At 47.5% G+C, this 15,451-nt stretch overlaps 20 non-coding genes across 20 annotated transcripts; all 20 read right to left on the bottom strand.

Moving 5' to 3' along the window:
* Positions 1–241: 241 nt before the first annotated feature.
* LOC141040285 (5S ribosomal RNA) lies at positions 242–360 on the bottom strand. Its single transcript, XR_012201189.1, has one exon. It is a non-coding gene; the product is annotated as a 5S ribosomal RNA (ribosomal RNA).
* A 302-nt stretch (positions 361–662) lies between these two features.
* LOC141040274 (5S ribosomal RNA) lies at positions 663–781 on the bottom strand. The gene has a single exon (XR_012201178.1). It is a non-coding gene; the product is annotated as a 5S ribosomal RNA (ribosomal RNA).
* Positions 782–1,083: 302 nt separating this feature from the next.
* LOC141040263 (5S ribosomal RNA) lies at positions 1,084–1,202 on the bottom strand. Its single transcript, XR_012201167.1, has one exon. It is a non-coding gene; the product is annotated as a 5S ribosomal RNA (ribosomal RNA).
* Positions 1,203–1,504: 302 nt separating this feature from the next.
* Positions 1,505–1,623, bottom strand: LOC141040252 (5S ribosomal RNA). The gene has a single exon (XR_012201156.1). It is a non-coding gene; the product is annotated as a 5S ribosomal RNA (ribosomal RNA).
* Positions 1,624–1,925: 302 nt separating this feature from the next.
* Positions 1,926–2,044, bottom strand: LOC141040241 (5S ribosomal RNA). Its single transcript, XR_012201145.1, has one exon. It is a non-coding gene; the product is annotated as a 5S ribosomal RNA (ribosomal RNA).
* Positions 2,045–2,346: 302 nt separating this feature from the next.
* Positions 2,347–2,465, bottom strand: LOC141040230 (5S ribosomal RNA). Its single transcript, XR_012201134.1, has one exon. It is a non-coding gene; the product is annotated as a 5S ribosomal RNA (ribosomal RNA).
* Positions 2,466–2,767: 302 nt separating this feature from the next.
* LOC141040219 (5S ribosomal RNA) lies at positions 2,768–2,886 on the bottom strand. Its single transcript, XR_012201123.1, has one exon. It is a non-coding gene; the product is annotated as a 5S ribosomal RNA (ribosomal RNA).
* Positions 2,887–3,188: 302 nt separating this feature from the next.
* LOC141040208 (5S ribosomal RNA) lies at positions 3,189–3,307 on the bottom strand. Its single transcript, XR_012201112.1, has one exon. It is a non-coding gene; the product is annotated as a 5S ribosomal RNA (ribosomal RNA).
* A 302-nt stretch (positions 3,308–3,609) lies between these two features.
* LOC141040197 (5S ribosomal RNA) lies at positions 3,610–3,728 on the bottom strand. Its single transcript, XR_012201101.1, has one exon. It is a non-coding gene; the product is annotated as a 5S ribosomal RNA (ribosomal RNA).
* A 302-nt stretch (positions 3,729–4,030) lies between these two features.
* On the bottom strand, positions 4,031–4,149 carry LOC141040536 (5S ribosomal RNA). The gene has a single exon (XR_012201439.1). It is a non-coding gene; the product is annotated as a 5S ribosomal RNA (ribosomal RNA).
* A 302-nt stretch (positions 4,150–4,451) lies between these two features.
* On the bottom strand, positions 4,452–4,570 carry LOC141040185 (5S ribosomal RNA). The gene has a single exon (XR_012201089.1). It is a non-coding gene; the product is annotated as a 5S ribosomal RNA (ribosomal RNA).
* A 302-nt stretch (positions 4,571–4,872) lies between these two features.
* LOC141040173 (5S ribosomal RNA) lies at positions 4,873–4,991 on the bottom strand. The gene has a single exon (XR_012201077.1). It is a non-coding gene; the product is annotated as a 5S ribosomal RNA (ribosomal RNA).
* Positions 4,992–5,293: 302 nt separating this feature from the next.
* On the bottom strand, positions 5,294–5,412 carry LOC141040161 (5S ribosomal RNA). The gene has a single exon (XR_012201065.1). It is a non-coding gene; the product is annotated as a 5S ribosomal RNA (ribosomal RNA).
* Positions 5,413–5,714: 302 nt separating this feature from the next.
* Positions 5,715–5,833, bottom strand: LOC141040105 (5S ribosomal RNA). The gene has a single exon (XR_012201035.1). It is a non-coding gene; the product is annotated as a 5S ribosomal RNA (ribosomal RNA).
* Positions 5,834–6,135: 302 nt separating this feature from the next.
* LOC141040012 (5S ribosomal RNA) lies at positions 6,136–6,254 on the bottom strand. Its single transcript, XR_012200944.1, has one exon. It is a non-coding gene; the product is annotated as a 5S ribosomal RNA (ribosomal RNA).
* Positions 6,255–6,556: 302 nt separating this feature from the next.
* Positions 6,557–6,675, bottom strand: LOC141040535 (5S ribosomal RNA). Its single transcript, XR_012201438.1, has one exon. It is a non-coding gene; the product is annotated as a 5S ribosomal RNA (ribosomal RNA).
* A 302-nt stretch (positions 6,676–6,977) lies between these two features.
* On the bottom strand, positions 6,978–7,096 carry LOC141039366 (5S ribosomal RNA). The gene has a single exon (XR_012200295.1). It is a non-coding gene; the product is annotated as a 5S ribosomal RNA (ribosomal RNA).
* Positions 7,097–7,398: 302 nt separating this feature from the next.
* LOC141039915 (5S ribosomal RNA) lies at positions 7,399–7,517 on the bottom strand. The gene has a single exon (XR_012200848.1). It is a non-coding gene; the product is annotated as a 5S ribosomal RNA (ribosomal RNA).
* A 302-nt stretch (positions 7,518–7,819) lies between these two features.
* LOC141039809 (5S ribosomal RNA) lies at positions 7,820–7,938 on the bottom strand. The gene has a single exon (XR_012200742.1). It is a non-coding gene; the product is annotated as a 5S ribosomal RNA (ribosomal RNA).
* Positions 7,939–8,240: 302 nt separating this feature from the next.
* Positions 8,241–8,359, bottom strand: LOC120972437 (5S ribosomal RNA). The gene has a single exon (XR_012200634.1). It is a non-coding gene; the product is annotated as a 5S ribosomal RNA (ribosomal RNA).
* Positions 8,360–15,451: the final 7,092 nt, after the last annotated feature.

Raw genomic sequence — 15,451 nt, 5'->3', positions numbered from 1 at the left:
TTGCACATTCCTTTGGCCGCTCCCGCTCAACTACGGAGACGAGTTTTACCACGGTTCAACCGCACCAGTGCCTATTTACCATGGTTTCGACCCCTTTCAGAACACGCTTGCCGCCGCTAGACGCGTGAATAATGAGCAGCGAGCTAAAACTTACCGTAAACGTGCAAAATAATAAAACGTGCTAAACATACGTCGCGCTCGTGCGTTTTGTTTTGCACGCGGTGCAAAACAAATTAAAAAGGGAATGCAACACGAGGACTTCCCAGGAGGTCACCCATCCTAGTACTACTCTCGCCCAAGCACGCTTAACTTCGGAGTTCTGATGGGATCCGGTGCTTTAGTGCTGGTATGATCGCATCCGACATGTTACCCCCGTCTTCGTCCCTTATGCTTGCCCCTCCCAGCTCCACTACACACACGATTGCACATTCCTTTGGCCGCTCCCGCTCAACTACGGAGACGAGTTTTACCACGGTTCAACCGCACCAGTGCCTATTTACCATGGTTTCGACCCCTTTCAGAACACGCTTGCCGCCGCTAGACGCGTGAATAATGAGCAGCGAGCTAAAACTTACCGTAAACGTGCAAAATAATAAAACGTGCTAAACATACGTCGCGCTCGTGCGTTTTGTTTTGCACGCGGTGCAAAACAAATTAAAAAGGGAATGCAACACGAGGACTTCCCAGGAGGTCACCCATCCTAGTACTACTCTCGCCCAAGCACGCTTAACTTCGGAGTTCTGATGGGATCCGGTGCTTTAGTGCTGGTATGATCGCATCCGACATGTTACCCCCGTCTTCGTCCCTTATGCTTGCCCCTCCCAGCTCCACTACACACACGATTGCACATTCCTTTGGCCGCTCCCGCTCAACTACGGAGACGAGTTTTACCACGGTTCAACCGCACCAGTGCCTATTTACCATGGTTTCGACCCCTTTCAGAACACGCTTGCCGCCGCTAGACGCGTGAATAATGAGCAGCGAGCTAAAACTTACCGTAAACGTGCAAAATAATAAAACGTGCTAAACATACGTCGCGCTCGTGCGTTTTGTTTTGCACGCGGTGCAAAACAAATTAAAAAGGGAATGCAACACGAGGACTTCCCAGGAGGTCACCCATCCTAGTACTACTCTCGCCCAAGCACGCTTAACTTCGGAGTTCTGATGGGATCCGGTGCTTTAGTGCTGGTATGATCGCATCCGACATGTTACCCCCGTCTTCGTCCCTTATGCTTGCCCCTCCCAGCTCCACTACACACACGATTGCACATTCCTTTGGCCGCTCCCGCTCAACTACGGAGACGAGTTTTACCACGGTTCAACCGCACCAGTGCCTATTTACCATGGTTTCGACCCCTTTCAGAACACGCTTGCCGCCGCTAGACGCGTGAATAATGAGCAGCGAGCTAAAACTTACCGTAAACGTGCAAAATAATAAAACGTGCTAAACATACGTCGCGCTCGTGCGTTTTGTTTTGCACGCGGTGCAAAACAAATTAAAAAGGGAATGCAACACGAGGACTTCCCAGGAGGTCACCCATCCTAGTACTACTCTCGCCCAAGCACGCTTAACTTCGGAGTTCTGATGGGATCCGGTGCTTTAGTGCTGGTATGATCGCATCCGACATGTTACCCCCGTCTTCGTCCCTTATGCTTGCCCCTCCCAGCTCCACTACACACACGATTGCACATTCCTTTGGCCGCTCCCGCTCAACTACGGAGACGAGTTTTACCACGGTTCAACCGCACCAGTGCCTATTTACCATGGTTTCGACCCCTTTCAGAACACGCTTGCCGCCGCTAGACGCGTGAATAATGAGCAGCGAGCTAAAACTTACCGTAAACGTGCAAAATAATAAAACGTGCTAAACATACGTCGCGCTCGTGCGTTTTGTTTTGCACGCGGTGCAAAACAAATTAAAAAGGGAATGCAACACGAGGACTTCCCAGGAGGTCACCCATCCTAGTACTACTCTCGCCCAAGCACGCTTAACTTCGGAGTTCTGATGGGATCCGGTGCTTTAGTGCTGGTATGATCGCATCCGACATGTTACCCCCGTCTTCGTCCCTTATGCTTGCCCCTCCCAGCTCCACTACACACACGATTGCACATTCCTTTGGCCGCTCCCGCTCAACTACGGAGACGAGTTTTACCATGGTTCAACCGCACCAGTGCCTATTTACCATGGTTTCGACCCCTTTCAGAACACGCTTGCCGCCGCTAGACGCGTGAATAATGAGCAGCGAGCTAAAACTTACCGTAAACGTGCAAAATAATAAAACGTGCTAAACATACGTCGCGCTCGTGCGTTTTGTTTTGCACGCGGTGCAAAACAAATTAAAAAGGGAATGCAACACGAGGACTTCCCAGGAGGTCACCCATCCTAGTACTACTCTCGCCCAAGCACGCTTAACTTCGGAGTTCTGATGGGATCCGGTGCTTTAGTGCTGGTATGATCGCATCCGACATGTTACCCCCGTCTTCGTCCCTTATGCTTGCCCCTCCCAGCTCCACTACACACACGATTGCACATTCCTTTGGCCGCTCCCGCTCAACTACGGAGACGAGTTTTACCACGGTTCAACCGCACCAGTGCCTATTTACCATGGTTTCGACCCCTTTCAGAACACGCTTGCCGCCGCTAGACGCGTGAATAATGAGCAGCGAGCTAAAACTTACCGTAAACGTGCAAAATAATAAAACGTGCTAAACATACGTCGCGCTCGTGCGTTTTGTTTTGCACGCGGTGCAAAACAAATTAAAAAGGGAATGCAACACGAGGACTTCCCAGGAGGTCACCCATCCTAGTACTACTCTCGCCCAAGCACGCTTAACTTCGGAGTTCTGATGGGATCCGGTGCTTTAGTGCTGGTATGATCGCATCCGACATGTTACCCCCGTCTTCGTCCCTTATGCTTGCCCCTCCCAGCTCCACTACACACACGATTGCACATTCCTTTGGCCGCTCCCGCTCAACTACGGAGACGAGTTTTACCACGGTTCAACCGCACCAGTGCCTATTTACCATGGTTTCGACCCCTTTCAGAACACGCTTGCCGCCGCTAGACGCGTGAATAATGAGCAGCGAGCTAAAACTTACCGTAAACGTGCAAAATAATAAAACGTGCTAAACATACGTCGCGCTCGTGCGTTTTGTTTTGCACGCGGTGCAAAACAAATTAAAAAGGGAATGCAACACGAGGACTTCCCAGGAGGTCACCCATCCTAGTACTACTCTCGCCCAAGCACGCTTAACTTCGGAGTTCTGATGGGATCCGGTGCTTTAGTGCTGGTATGATCGCATCCGACATGTTACCCCCGTCTTCGTCCCTTATGCTTGCCCCTCCCAGCTCCACTACACACACGATTGCACATTCCTTTGGCCGCTCCCGCTCAACTACGGAGACGAGTTTTACCACGGTTCAACCGCACCAGTGCCTATTTACCATGGTTTCGACCCCTTTCAGAACACGCTTGCCGCCGCTAGACGCGTGAATAATGAGCAGCGAGCTAAAACTTACCGTAAACGTGCAAAATAATAAAACGTGCTAAACATACGTCGCGCTCGTGCGTTTTGTTTTGCACGCGGTGCAAAACAAATTAAAAAGGGAATGCAACACGAGGACTTCCCAGGAGGTCACCCATCCTAGTACTACTCTCGCCCAAGCACGCTTAACTTCGGAGTTCTGATGGGATCCGGTGCTTTAGTGCTGGTATGATCGCATCCGACATGTTACCCCCGTCTTCGTCCCTTATGCTTGCCCCTCCCAGCTCCACTACACACACGATTGCACATTCCTTTGGCCGCTCCCGCTCAACTACGGAGACGAGTTTTACCACGGTTCAACCGCACCAGTGCCTATTTACCATGGTTTCGACCCCTTTCAGAACACGCTTGCCGCCGCTAGACGCGTGAATAATGAGCAGCGAGCTAAAACTTACCGTAAACGTGCAAAATAATAAAACGTGCTAAACATACGTCGCGCTCGTGCGTTTTGTTTTGCACGCGGTGCAAAACAAATTAAAAAGGGAATGCAACACGAGGACTTCCCAGGAGGTCACCCATCCTAGTACTACTCTCGCCCAAGCACGCTTAACTTCGGAGTTCTGATGGGATCCGGTGCTTTAGTGCTAGTATGATCGCATCCGACATGTTACCCCCGTCTTCGTCCCTTATGCTTGCCCCTCCCAGCTCCACTACACACACGATTGCACATTCCTTTGGCCGCTCCCGCTCAACTACGGAGACGAGTTTTACCACGGTTCAACCGCACCAGTGCCTATTTACCATGGTTTCGACCCCTTTCAGAACACGCTTGCCGCCGCTAGACGCGTGAATAATGAGCAGCGAGCTAAAACTTACCGTAAACGTGCAAAATAATAAAACGTGCTAAACATACGTCGCGCTCGTGCGTTTTGTTTTGCACGCGGTGCAAAACAAATTAAAAAGGGAATGCAACACGAGGACTTCCCAGGAGGTCACCCATCCTAGTACTACTCTCGCCCAAGCACGCTTAACTTCGGAGTTCTGATGGGATCCGGTGCTTTAGTGCTGGTATGATCGCATCCGACATGTTACCCCCGTCTTCGTCCCTTATGCTTGCCCCTCCCAGCTCCACTACACACACGATTGCACATTCCTTTGGCCGCTCCCGCTCAACTACGGAGACGAGTTTTACCACGGTTCAACCGCACCAGTGCCTATTTACCATGGTTTCGACCCCTTTCAGAACACGCTTGCCGCCGCTAGACGCGTGAATAATGAGCAGCGAGCTAAAACTTACCGTAAACGTGCAAAATAATAAAACGTGCTAAACATACGTCGCGCTCGTGCGTTTTGTTTTGCACGCGGTGCAAAACAAATTAAAAAGGGAATGCAACACGAGGACTTCCCAGGAGGTCACCCATCCTAGTACTACTCTCGCCCAAGCACGCTTAACTTCGGAGTTCTGATGGGATCCGGTGCTTTAGTGCTGGTATGATCGCATCCGACATGTTACCCCCGTCTTCGTCCCTTATGCTTGCCCCTCCCAGCTCCACTACACACACGATTGCACATTCCTTTGGCCGCTCCCGCTCAACTACGGAGACGAGTTTTACCACGGTTCAACCGCACCAGTGCCTATTTACCATGGTTTCGACCCCTTTCAGAACACGCTTGCCGCCGCTAGACGCGTGAATAATGAGCAGCGAGCTAAAACTTACCGTAAACGTGCAAAATAATAAAACGTGCTAAACATACGTCGCGCTCGTGCGTTTTGTTTTGCACGCGGTGCAAAACAAATTAAAAAGGGAATGCAACACGAGGACTTCCCAGGAGGTCACCCATCCTAGTACTACTCTCGCCCAAGCACGCTTAACTTCGGAGTTCTGATGGGATCCGGTGCTTTAGTGCTGGTATGATCGCATCCGACATGTTACCCCCGTCTTCGTCCCTTATGCTTGCCCCTCCCAGCTCCACTACACACACGATTGCACATTCCTTTGGCCGCTCCCGCTCAACTACGGAGACGAGTTTTACCACGGTTCAACCGCACCAGTGCCTATTTACCATGGTTTCGACCCCTTTCAGAACACGCTTGCCGCCGCTAGACGCGTGAATAATGAGCAGCGAGCTAAAACTTACCGTAAACGTGCAAAATAATAAAACGTGCTAAACATACGTCGCGCTCGTGCGTTTTGTTTTGCACGCGGTGCAAAACAAATTAAAAAGGGAATGCAACACGAGGACTTCCCAGGAGGTCACCCATCCTAGTACTACTCTCGCCCAAGCACGCTTAACTTCGGAGTTCTGATGGGATCCGGTGCTTTAGTGCTGGTATGATCGCATCCGACATGTTACCCCCGTCTTCGTCCCTTATGCTTGCCCCTCCCAGCTCCACTACACACACGATTGCACATTCCTTTGGCCGCTCCCGCTCAACTACGGAGACGAGTTTTACCACGGTTCAACCGCACCAGTGCCTATTTACCATGGTTTCGACCCCTTTCAGAACACGCTTGCCGCCGCTAGACGCGTGAATAATGAGCAGCGAGCTAAAACTTACCGTAAACGTGCAAAATAATAAAACGTGCTAAACATACGTCGCGCTCGTGCGTTTTGTTTTGCACGCGGTGCAAAACAAATTAAAAAGGGAATGCAACACGAGGACTTCCCAGGAGGTCACCCATCCTAGTACTACTCTCGCCCAAGCACGCTTAACTTCGGAGTTCTGATGGGATCCGGTGCTTTAGTGCTGGTATGATCGCATCCGACATGTTACCCCCGTCTTCGTCCCTTATGCTTGCCCCTCCCAGCTCCACTACACACACGATTGCACATTCCTTTGGCCGCTCCCGCTCAACTACGGAGACGAGTTTTACCACGGTTCAACCGCACCAGTGCCTATTTACCATGGTTTCGACCCCTTTCAGAACACGCTTGCCGCCGCTAGACGCGTGAATAATGAGCAGCGAGCTAAAACTTACCGTAAACGTGCAAAATAATAAAACGTGCTAAACATACGTCGCGCTCGTGCGTTTTGTTTTGCACGCGGTGCAAAACAAATTAAAAAGGGAATGCAACACGAGGACTTCCCAGGAGGTCACCCATCCTAGTACTACTCTCGCCCAAGCACGCTTAACTTCGGAGTTCTGATGGGATCCGGTGCTTTAGTGCTAGTATGATCGCATCCGACATGTTACCCCCGTCTTCGTCCCTTATGCTTGCCCCTCCCAGCTCCACTACACACACGATTGCACATTCCTTTGGCCGCTCCCGCTCAACTACGGAGACGAGTTTTACCACGGTTCAACCGCACCAGTGCCTATTTACCATGGTTTCGACCCCTTTCAGAACACGCTTGCCGCCGCTAGACGCGTGAATAATGAGCAGCGAGCTAAAACTTACCGTAAACGTGCAAAATAATAAAACGTGCTAAACATACGTCGCGCTCGTGCGTTTTGTTTTGCACGCGGTGCAAAACAAATTAAAAAGGGAATGCAACACGAGGACTTCCCAGGAGGTCACCCATCCTAGTACTACTCTCGCCCAAGCACGCTTAACATCGGAGTTCTGATGGGATCCGGTGCTTTAGTGCTGGTATGATCGCATCCGACATGTTACCCCCGTCTTCGTCCCTTATGCTTGCCCCTCCCAGCTCCACTACACACACGATTGCACATTCCTTTGGCCGCTCCCGCTCAACTACGGAGACGAGTTTTACCACGGTTCAACCGCACCAGTGCCTATTTACCATGGTTTCGACCCCTTTCAGAACACGCTTGCCGCCGCTAGACGCGTGAATAATGAGCAGCGAGCTAAAACTTACCGTAAACGTGCAAAATAATAAAACGTGCTAAACATACGTCGCGCTCGTGCGTTTTGTTTTGCACGCGGTGCAAAACAAATTAAAAAGGGAATGCAACACGAGGACTTCCCAGGAGGTCACCCATCCTAGTACTACTCTCGCCCAAGCACGCTTAACTTCGGAGTTCTGATGGGATCCGGTGCTTTAGTGCTGGTATGATCGCATCCGACATGTTACCCCCGTCTTCGTCCCTTATGCTTGCCCCTCCCAGCTCCACTACACACACGATTGCACATTCCTTTGGCCGCTCCCGCTCAACTACGGAGACGAGTTTTACCACGGTTCAACCGCACCAGTGCCTATTTACCATGGTTTCGACCCCTTTCAGAACACGCTTGCCGCCGCTAGACGCGTGAATAATGAGCAGCGAGCTAAAACTTACCGTAAACGTGCAAAATAATAAAACGTGCTAAACATACGTCGCGCTCGTGCGTTTTGTTTTGCACGCGGTGCAAAACAAATTAAAAAGGGAATGCAACACGAGGACTTCCCAGGAGGTCACCCATCCTAGTACTACTCTCGCCCAAGCACGCTTAACTTCGGAGTTCTGATGGGATCCGGTGCTTTAGTGCTGGTATGATCGCATCCGACATGTTACCCCCGTCTTCGTCCCTTATGCTTGCCCCTCCCAGCTCCACTACACACACGATTGCACATTCCTTTGGCCGCTCCCGCTCAACTACGGAGACGAGTTTTACCACGGTTCAACCGCACCAGTGCCTATTTACCATGGTTTCGACCCCTTTCAGAACACGCTTGCCGCCGCTAGACGCGTGAATAATGAGCAGCGAGCTAAAACTTACCGTAAACGTGCAAAATAATAAAACGTGCTAAACATACGTCGCGCTCGTGCGTTTTGTTTTGCACGCGGTGCAAAACAAATTAAAAAGGGAATGCAACACGAGGACTTCCCAGGAGGTCACCCATCCTAGTACTACTCTCGCCCAAGCACGCTTAACTTCGGAGTTCTGATGGGATCCGGTGCTTTAGTGCTGGTATGATCGCATCCGACATGTTACCCCCGTCTTCGTCCCTTATGCTTGCCCCTCCCAGCTCCACTACACACACGATTGCACATTCCTTTGGCCGCTCCCGCTCAACTACGGAATGCATGCCACACATAATACTTTTCCGCTATTACTGTCCTTGCCACTTTTTCACCGTTGCCACATATGAAAATATATTGCTTACTGCACCACCTTTTGACTATTCCCGCCCTTGCCACTTTTCCACCGCTGGATAATACCAACTATTACTTACCCTGCCACTTCTCCATGCTTACCATTTTCCCACCGTTGCCACTTTCCCACATATACCAATTTTCCACCATTGGCAAACGTTGGCTACTACGTACTCAACTTATTTCCCCCTTTTACCACACTTCCAACTATACCAAGGCATTCTTACTCTGCAACTTTCCCCTCTTACCACACTTACCATTTTACCACGGGTGGCACATACTGTCTATGACACTATATTACTTACTCTGACACTTGATCGCGCTTATAACTTTCCCACACTTGCCAATTTTTGATTCTACTTACTCCGCCACTTCTTTACTGTTACCACGATTACCAGATTTTCACCGTTGACACATAATGCACCGACTACTCTCTCACATTCCACGATTATCCTCCTACTATATAACAATGGACTACTTACTCTGCCACTTCACCATGGTTACCACTTTCCCATGGTTACTATGCTTACCACTTTCCCATGGTTACTATGCTTACCACTCTCCCACGTTTACTAGCACAATATATTACCTACCATTACTAAAGAACACTTCCATGAAGATACGTCTTTCTCACAGTAGATCACGTTTTCTGTCATGCATGTATATCCGTGACGATTCTATGAAAAAATCAACATAGTCATACACTAGTTTCAAGAAAAGGGCAAAGGGAAGAAGGGGAACTTCAAGAAGAACGGCAAGCAAGTTGCTACTCAAGTGAAGAAGCCCAAGTCTGTACCTAAGCTTGAGACTGAGTGCTTCTACTGCAAAGGAACTGGTCACTGGAAGCGGAACTGCCCCAAGTATTTGGCGGATAAGAAGGATGGCAAAGTGAACAAAGGTATATTTGATATACATGTTATTGATGTGTACTTTACTAGTGTTTATAGCAACACCGAAGTATTTGATACTAGTTCAGTTGCTATGATTAGTAACTCGAAACGGGAGTTGCAGAATAAACAGAGACTAGTTAAGGGTGAAGTGACGATGTGTGTTGGAAGTGGTTCCAAGATTGACATGATCATCATCGTAGACTCCCTATACTTTCGGGATTAGTGTTGAACCTAAATAAGTGTTATTTGGTGTTTGCGTTGAGCATGAATATGATTTGATCATGTTTATTGCAATACGGTAATTCATTTAAGTTAGAGAACAATTGTTGTTCTGTTTACATGAATAAAACCTTCTATGGTCATACACACCAACGAAAATGATTTGTTGGATCTCGATCGTAGTGATACACATATTCATAATATTGAAGCCAAAAAGATGCAGAGTTAATAATGATAGTGCAACTTATTTGTGGCAGTGCCGTTTAGGTCATATTGGTCTAAAACGCATGAAGAAACTCCATGCTGATGGGATTTTGGAATCACTTGATTATGAATCACTTGATGCTTGCGAACCATGCCTCTTGGGCAAGATGTCTAAAACGCCGTTCTCCGGAACAATGAAGCAAGCAACAGATTTATTGGAAATCATACATACTGATGTATGTGGTCCGATGAGTGTTGAGGCTCGCGGCGGGTATCGTTATTTTCTGACCTTCACAGATGATTTGAGCAGATATGGGTATATCTACTTGATGAAACATAAGTCTGAAACATTTGAATAGTTCAAAGAATTTCAGAGTGAAGTGGAAAATCATCATGACAAGAAAATAAGGTTTCTACGATCTGATCGCGGAGACGAATATTTGAGTTACGAGTTTGGTCTTCAATTAAAACAATGTGGAATAGTTTCACAAATTCGTGCCACCTGGAACACCACAGCATAATGGTGTGTCCGAACATCATAACCGTACTTTATTGGATATAGTGTAATCTATGATGTCTCTTACCGATTTACCACTATCGTTTTGGGGTGATGCATTAGAGACAGCTGCATTCACGTTAAATAGGGCAGCATCTAAATCTGTTGAGACGACACCATATGAACTGTGGTTTGGCAAGAAACCAAAGTTGTCGTTTCTTAAAGTTTGGGATTGCAATGCTTATAAGAAAAAGTTTCATCCTGATAAGCTCAAACCCAAATCGGAGAAATGTGTCTTCATAGGATACCCAAAGGAGACTGTTGGGTACACCTTCTATCCCAGATCCGAAGGCAAAACATTCGTTGCTAAGAATGGATCCTTTCTAGAGAAGGAGTTTCTCTCGAAAGAAGTGAGTGGGAGGAAAGTAGAACTTGATGAGGTAACCGTACCTGCTCCCTTATTGGAAAGTAGTTCATCACAGAAACCGGTTCCTGTGACGTCTATACCAATTAGTGAGGAAGTTAATGATGATGATCATGAAACTTCAGATCAAGTTGTTACTGAACCTCGTAGGTCAACCAGAGTAAGATCCGCACCAGAGTGGTACGGTAATCCTATTCTAGAGGTCATGTTACTTGACCATGACGAACCTACGAACTATGAGGAAGCGATGATGAGCCCAGATTCCGCGAAATGGTTTGAGGCCATGAAATCTGAGATGGGATCCATGTATGAGAACAAAGTATGGACTTTGATTGACTTGTCCAAATGATCGGTGAGCCATTAAGATTAAATGGATCTTCAAGAGGAAGACGAACGCTGATAGTAGTGTTACTATCTACAAAGCTAGAATTGTCGCAAAAGGTTTTCGACAAGTTCAAGGTGTTGACTACGATGAGAGGTTCTCACTCGTATCTATGCTTAAGTCTATCCGAATCATGTTAGCAATTGCCGCATTTTATGAAATCTGGCAAATGGATAAGCAAAACTGCATTCCTTAATGGATTTATTAAAGAAGAGTTGTATATGATGCAACCAGAAGGTTTTGTCGATCCTAAAGGTGTTAACAAAATATGCAAGCTCCAGCGATCCATCTATGGACTGGTGCAAGCATCTCGGAGTTGGAATATACGCTTTGATAAGTTGATCAAAGCATATAGTTTTATACAGACTTGCGGTGAAGCCTGTATTTACAAGAAAGTGAGTGGGAGCACTACAACATTTCTGATAAGTATATGTGAATGACATATTGTTGATCGGAAATAATGTAGAATTATTCTGCAAAGCATAAAGGAGTGTTTGAAAGGAGTTTTTCAAAGAAAGACCTCGGTGAAGCTGCTTACATATTGACCATCAAGATCTATAGAGATAGATCAAGACGCTTGATAAGTTTTTTCAATGAGTACATACCTTGACAAGATTTTGAAGTAGTTCAAAATGGAACAGTCAAAGAAAGAGTTCTTGCCTGTGTTACAAGGTGTGAAATTGAGTAAGACTCAAAAGCCCGACCACGGCAGAAGATAGAAGGAGAATGAAAGTCATTACCTATGCCTCAGCCATAGGTTCTATAAAGTATGCCATGCTGTGTACCAGATCTATTGTATACCCTACACTGATTTTTGGTAAGGGAGTACAATAGTGATCTAGGAGTAGATCACTGAACAACGGTCAAAATTATCCTTAGTGGAATAAGGATAAGTTTCTCGATTATGGAGGTGACAAAAGGTTCGTCGTAAAGGGTTACGTCGATACAAGTTTTGGCACTGACCCAGATGACTCTAAGTCTTAATTTGGATACATATTGAAAGTGGGAGCAATTAGCTAAAGTAGCTTCGTGCAGAGCATTGTAGACATAGAAATTTGCAAAATACATACGGATCTGAATATGGCAGACCCGTTGACTAAACTTCTCTCACAAGCAAAACATGATCACACCTTAGTACTCTTTGGGTGTTAATCACATTGCGATGTGAACTAGATTATTGACTCTAGTAAACCCTTTGGGTGTTGGTCACATGACGATGTCAACTATGGGTGTTAATCACATGGTGATGTGAACTATTGATGTTAAATCACATGGCGATGTGATCTAGATTATTGACTCTAGTGCAAGTGGGAGACTGAAGGAAATATGCCCTAGAGGCAATAATAAAGTTATTATTTATTTCCTTATTTCATGATAAATGTTTATTATTCATGCTAGAATTGTATTAACCGGAAACATAATACTTGTGTGAATACATAGACAAACAGAGTGTCACTAGTATGCCTCTACTTGACTAGCTCGTTGATCAAATATGGTTATGTTTCCTAGCCATAGACATGAGTTGTTATTTGATTAACGGGATCACATCATTAGGAGAATGATGTGATTGACTTGACCCATTCCGTTAGCTTAGCACTTGATCGTTTAGTATGTTGCTATTGCTTTCTTCATGACTTATACATGTTCCTATGACTATGAGATTATGCAACTCCCGTTTACCGGAGGAACACTTTGTGTGCTACCAAACATCACAACGTAACTGGGTGATTATAAAGGTGCTCTACAGGTGTCTCTGAAGATACTTGTTGGGTTGGCGTATTTCGAGATTGGGATTTGTCACTCCGATTGTCGGAGAGGTATCTCTGGGCCCACTCGGTAATGCACATCACTATAAGCCTTGCAAGCCTTGCAACTAATGAGTTAGTTGCGGGATGATGTATTACAGAACGAGTAAAGAGACTTGCCGGTATTGAGATTGAACTAGGTATTGAGATACCGATGATCGAATCTCGGGCAAGTAACATACCGATGACAAAGGGAACAACGTATGTTGTTATGCGGTCTGACCGATAAAGATCTTCGTAGAATATGTAGGAGCCAATATGGGCATCCAGGTCCCGCTATTGGTTATTGACAAGAGAGGTGTCTCGGTCATGTCTACATAGTTCTCGAACCCGTAGGGTCCGCACGCTTAACGTTCGTTGACGATATAGTACTATGAGTTATGTATGTTGGTGACCGAATGTTGTTCAGAGTTTTTGATGAGATCATGGATATGATGAGGAACTCCGGAATGGTCCGGAAGTAAAGATTGATATGTCGATAGTAGTGTTTGATCTCCGAAAAGGTTCCGGAATCGATCGGAAGGGGTTCCGGATGTTTCCCGAAATGTTTGGGCACGAGAACACTTTATCTGGGCCAAAGGGGAAAGCCCACGGGGTTTTTGGAAAGCACAAAAGGAAGTTTTGCGGAGTCCAGGGGCCAGACGCCAGGGTCCCTGGCGTCTGGGTCCAGACGCCGGGAACCCTGGCGTCTGGGTCCAGACGCCGGGAACCCTGGCGTCTGGCCCTGGAGTCCAAGAAGGACTCTTGCCTTTCGGGTGAAACCGACTTTGTGGAGGCTTTTACTCCAAGTTTTGACCCCAAGGATCAACATATAAATAGAGGGGTAGGGCTAGCACCCAAGACAGATCAAGAAACACCAAGCCGTGTTCCGGGCAACCCCGTCTCCTCTAGTTTATCCTCCGGCAACAAAACATCACACACGGTCGAAACACAATAACCGTGTGTTATCAAACAGAAAAAGCTGCAGGCGGGTAGATATTTTTGAGAGGGGAAGCCTCGCGGAGCCCAATGCACATGGTTAGTTTGAGTGAACCGTGTCTGTTGCGTCATCCGACTTGTCTAATGTTCATAAATTTGGCGAAAAATAACGCGGGAGAGGGTCAGAACACGAACACACTTGCATGCGGACCAAATTTATGTATGAAAAGGGTGGTTTGATTTTCAAATACCAAATGCAACTTCGATGTGGCACCTATCTCGCAAAGCGCACGGTATTGCTTGCCCCCACCCCCCTCGTGTTGGCACAAATGGAATCCTAATCTATGAATGCATGCCCCCTCTCCCCCAAACGAGGTTCACCTAGCAAAGTGCGAAGTAGCTAGCAGCCCCCCTCGTGTCGGCACGAAGGGAATCCTAAGTTATGAATGCATGCCCCTCCCCCCCAACCGAGGTTCACCTAGCAAAGTGCGAAGTAGCTAGCAGCCCCCTCGTGTCGGCATGAAGGGAATCCTAAGCTATGAATGCATGCCCCCTCCCCCCCAACGGAGGTTCACCTAGCAAAGTGCGAAGTAGCTAGCAGCCCCTCCCTCGTGTCGGCACGAAGGGAATCCTAAGCTATGAATGCATGCCCCCCAACGGAGGTTCACCTAGCAAAGTGCGAAGTAGCTAGCAGCCCCCTCCCTCGTGTCGACAAGGAAGGAATCCTAAGCTATGAATGCATGCCCCCCAAACCGAGGTTCACCTAGCAAAGTGCGAAGTAGCTAGCAGCCCCCCTCGTGTCGGCACCAAGGGAATCCTAATCTATGAATGGATGCCCCCCAACCAAGGTTCACCTAGCAAAGTGCGAAGTAGCAGCCCCCCACACACTTTCAGCCGGCGGGCCAGAGAGGCATATCTCACCAAGATGGATCATAAAACGGACCAACAATAATCCACCTTGGTCGTACAACCTCTCTCTTGTTGTTGGTCAAAGTGATGGCTGTCCATGCGACCCCGGAGAAGGGCTAGCTCGCCAATAATCATGCAAGTAGCTAGTCCCCAAAGACAACCACTGCATGCGTGTGGCACAAACGGAGAGGTGTGTTTTTGAGTACATAATGGAACAACTTTGATGTGGCACCGTGATTTCGAACTAGAAATCCCCACACTGAGTGAGGGTTAGGTTGACGATGCATATGTATGTTACACCACACTTCAAGCCAACGACAGGGATTCATGCATGCATGCGTGCATAGTATATGCGCTCAAACTTAATTAGGTCTGTATCTCACCATGACCTATACTACGATAACACGAACCAAATGAAGAAGCCTCCATGGTAACCTATCTTGTTGTCGGTCAAGGTGATCATGGATGTCCACACGGGCCCACGAATATATAGGCTTGTCGCCGATAACCACGCGAGGGAGTGTATCGTTCGAAGGCAACCACTACATGCATATGTATGGAGGTGATGACTGCATGCATGTTTGAATACCATTTCACAACACTGATGTGGAGCGTGCGTCAAAAATCGTACACTCCCCACACAGAGCGAGATCGGTTCATGACGTGTCGTTGTA

This window comes from Aegilops tauschii, chromosome 1 (assembly GCF_002575655.3).
Source record: "Aegilops tauschii subsp. strangulata cultivar AL8/78 chromosome 1, Aet v6.0, whole genome shotgun sequence".
Taxonomy (NCBI): Eukaryota; Viridiplantae; Streptophyta; class Magnoliopsida; order Poales; family Poaceae; genus Aegilops; species Aegilops tauschii.
The sequence above is the reverse complement of the archived record's forward strand: the minus strand, read 5'-3'. Positions and strand labels throughout refer to the sequence as shown.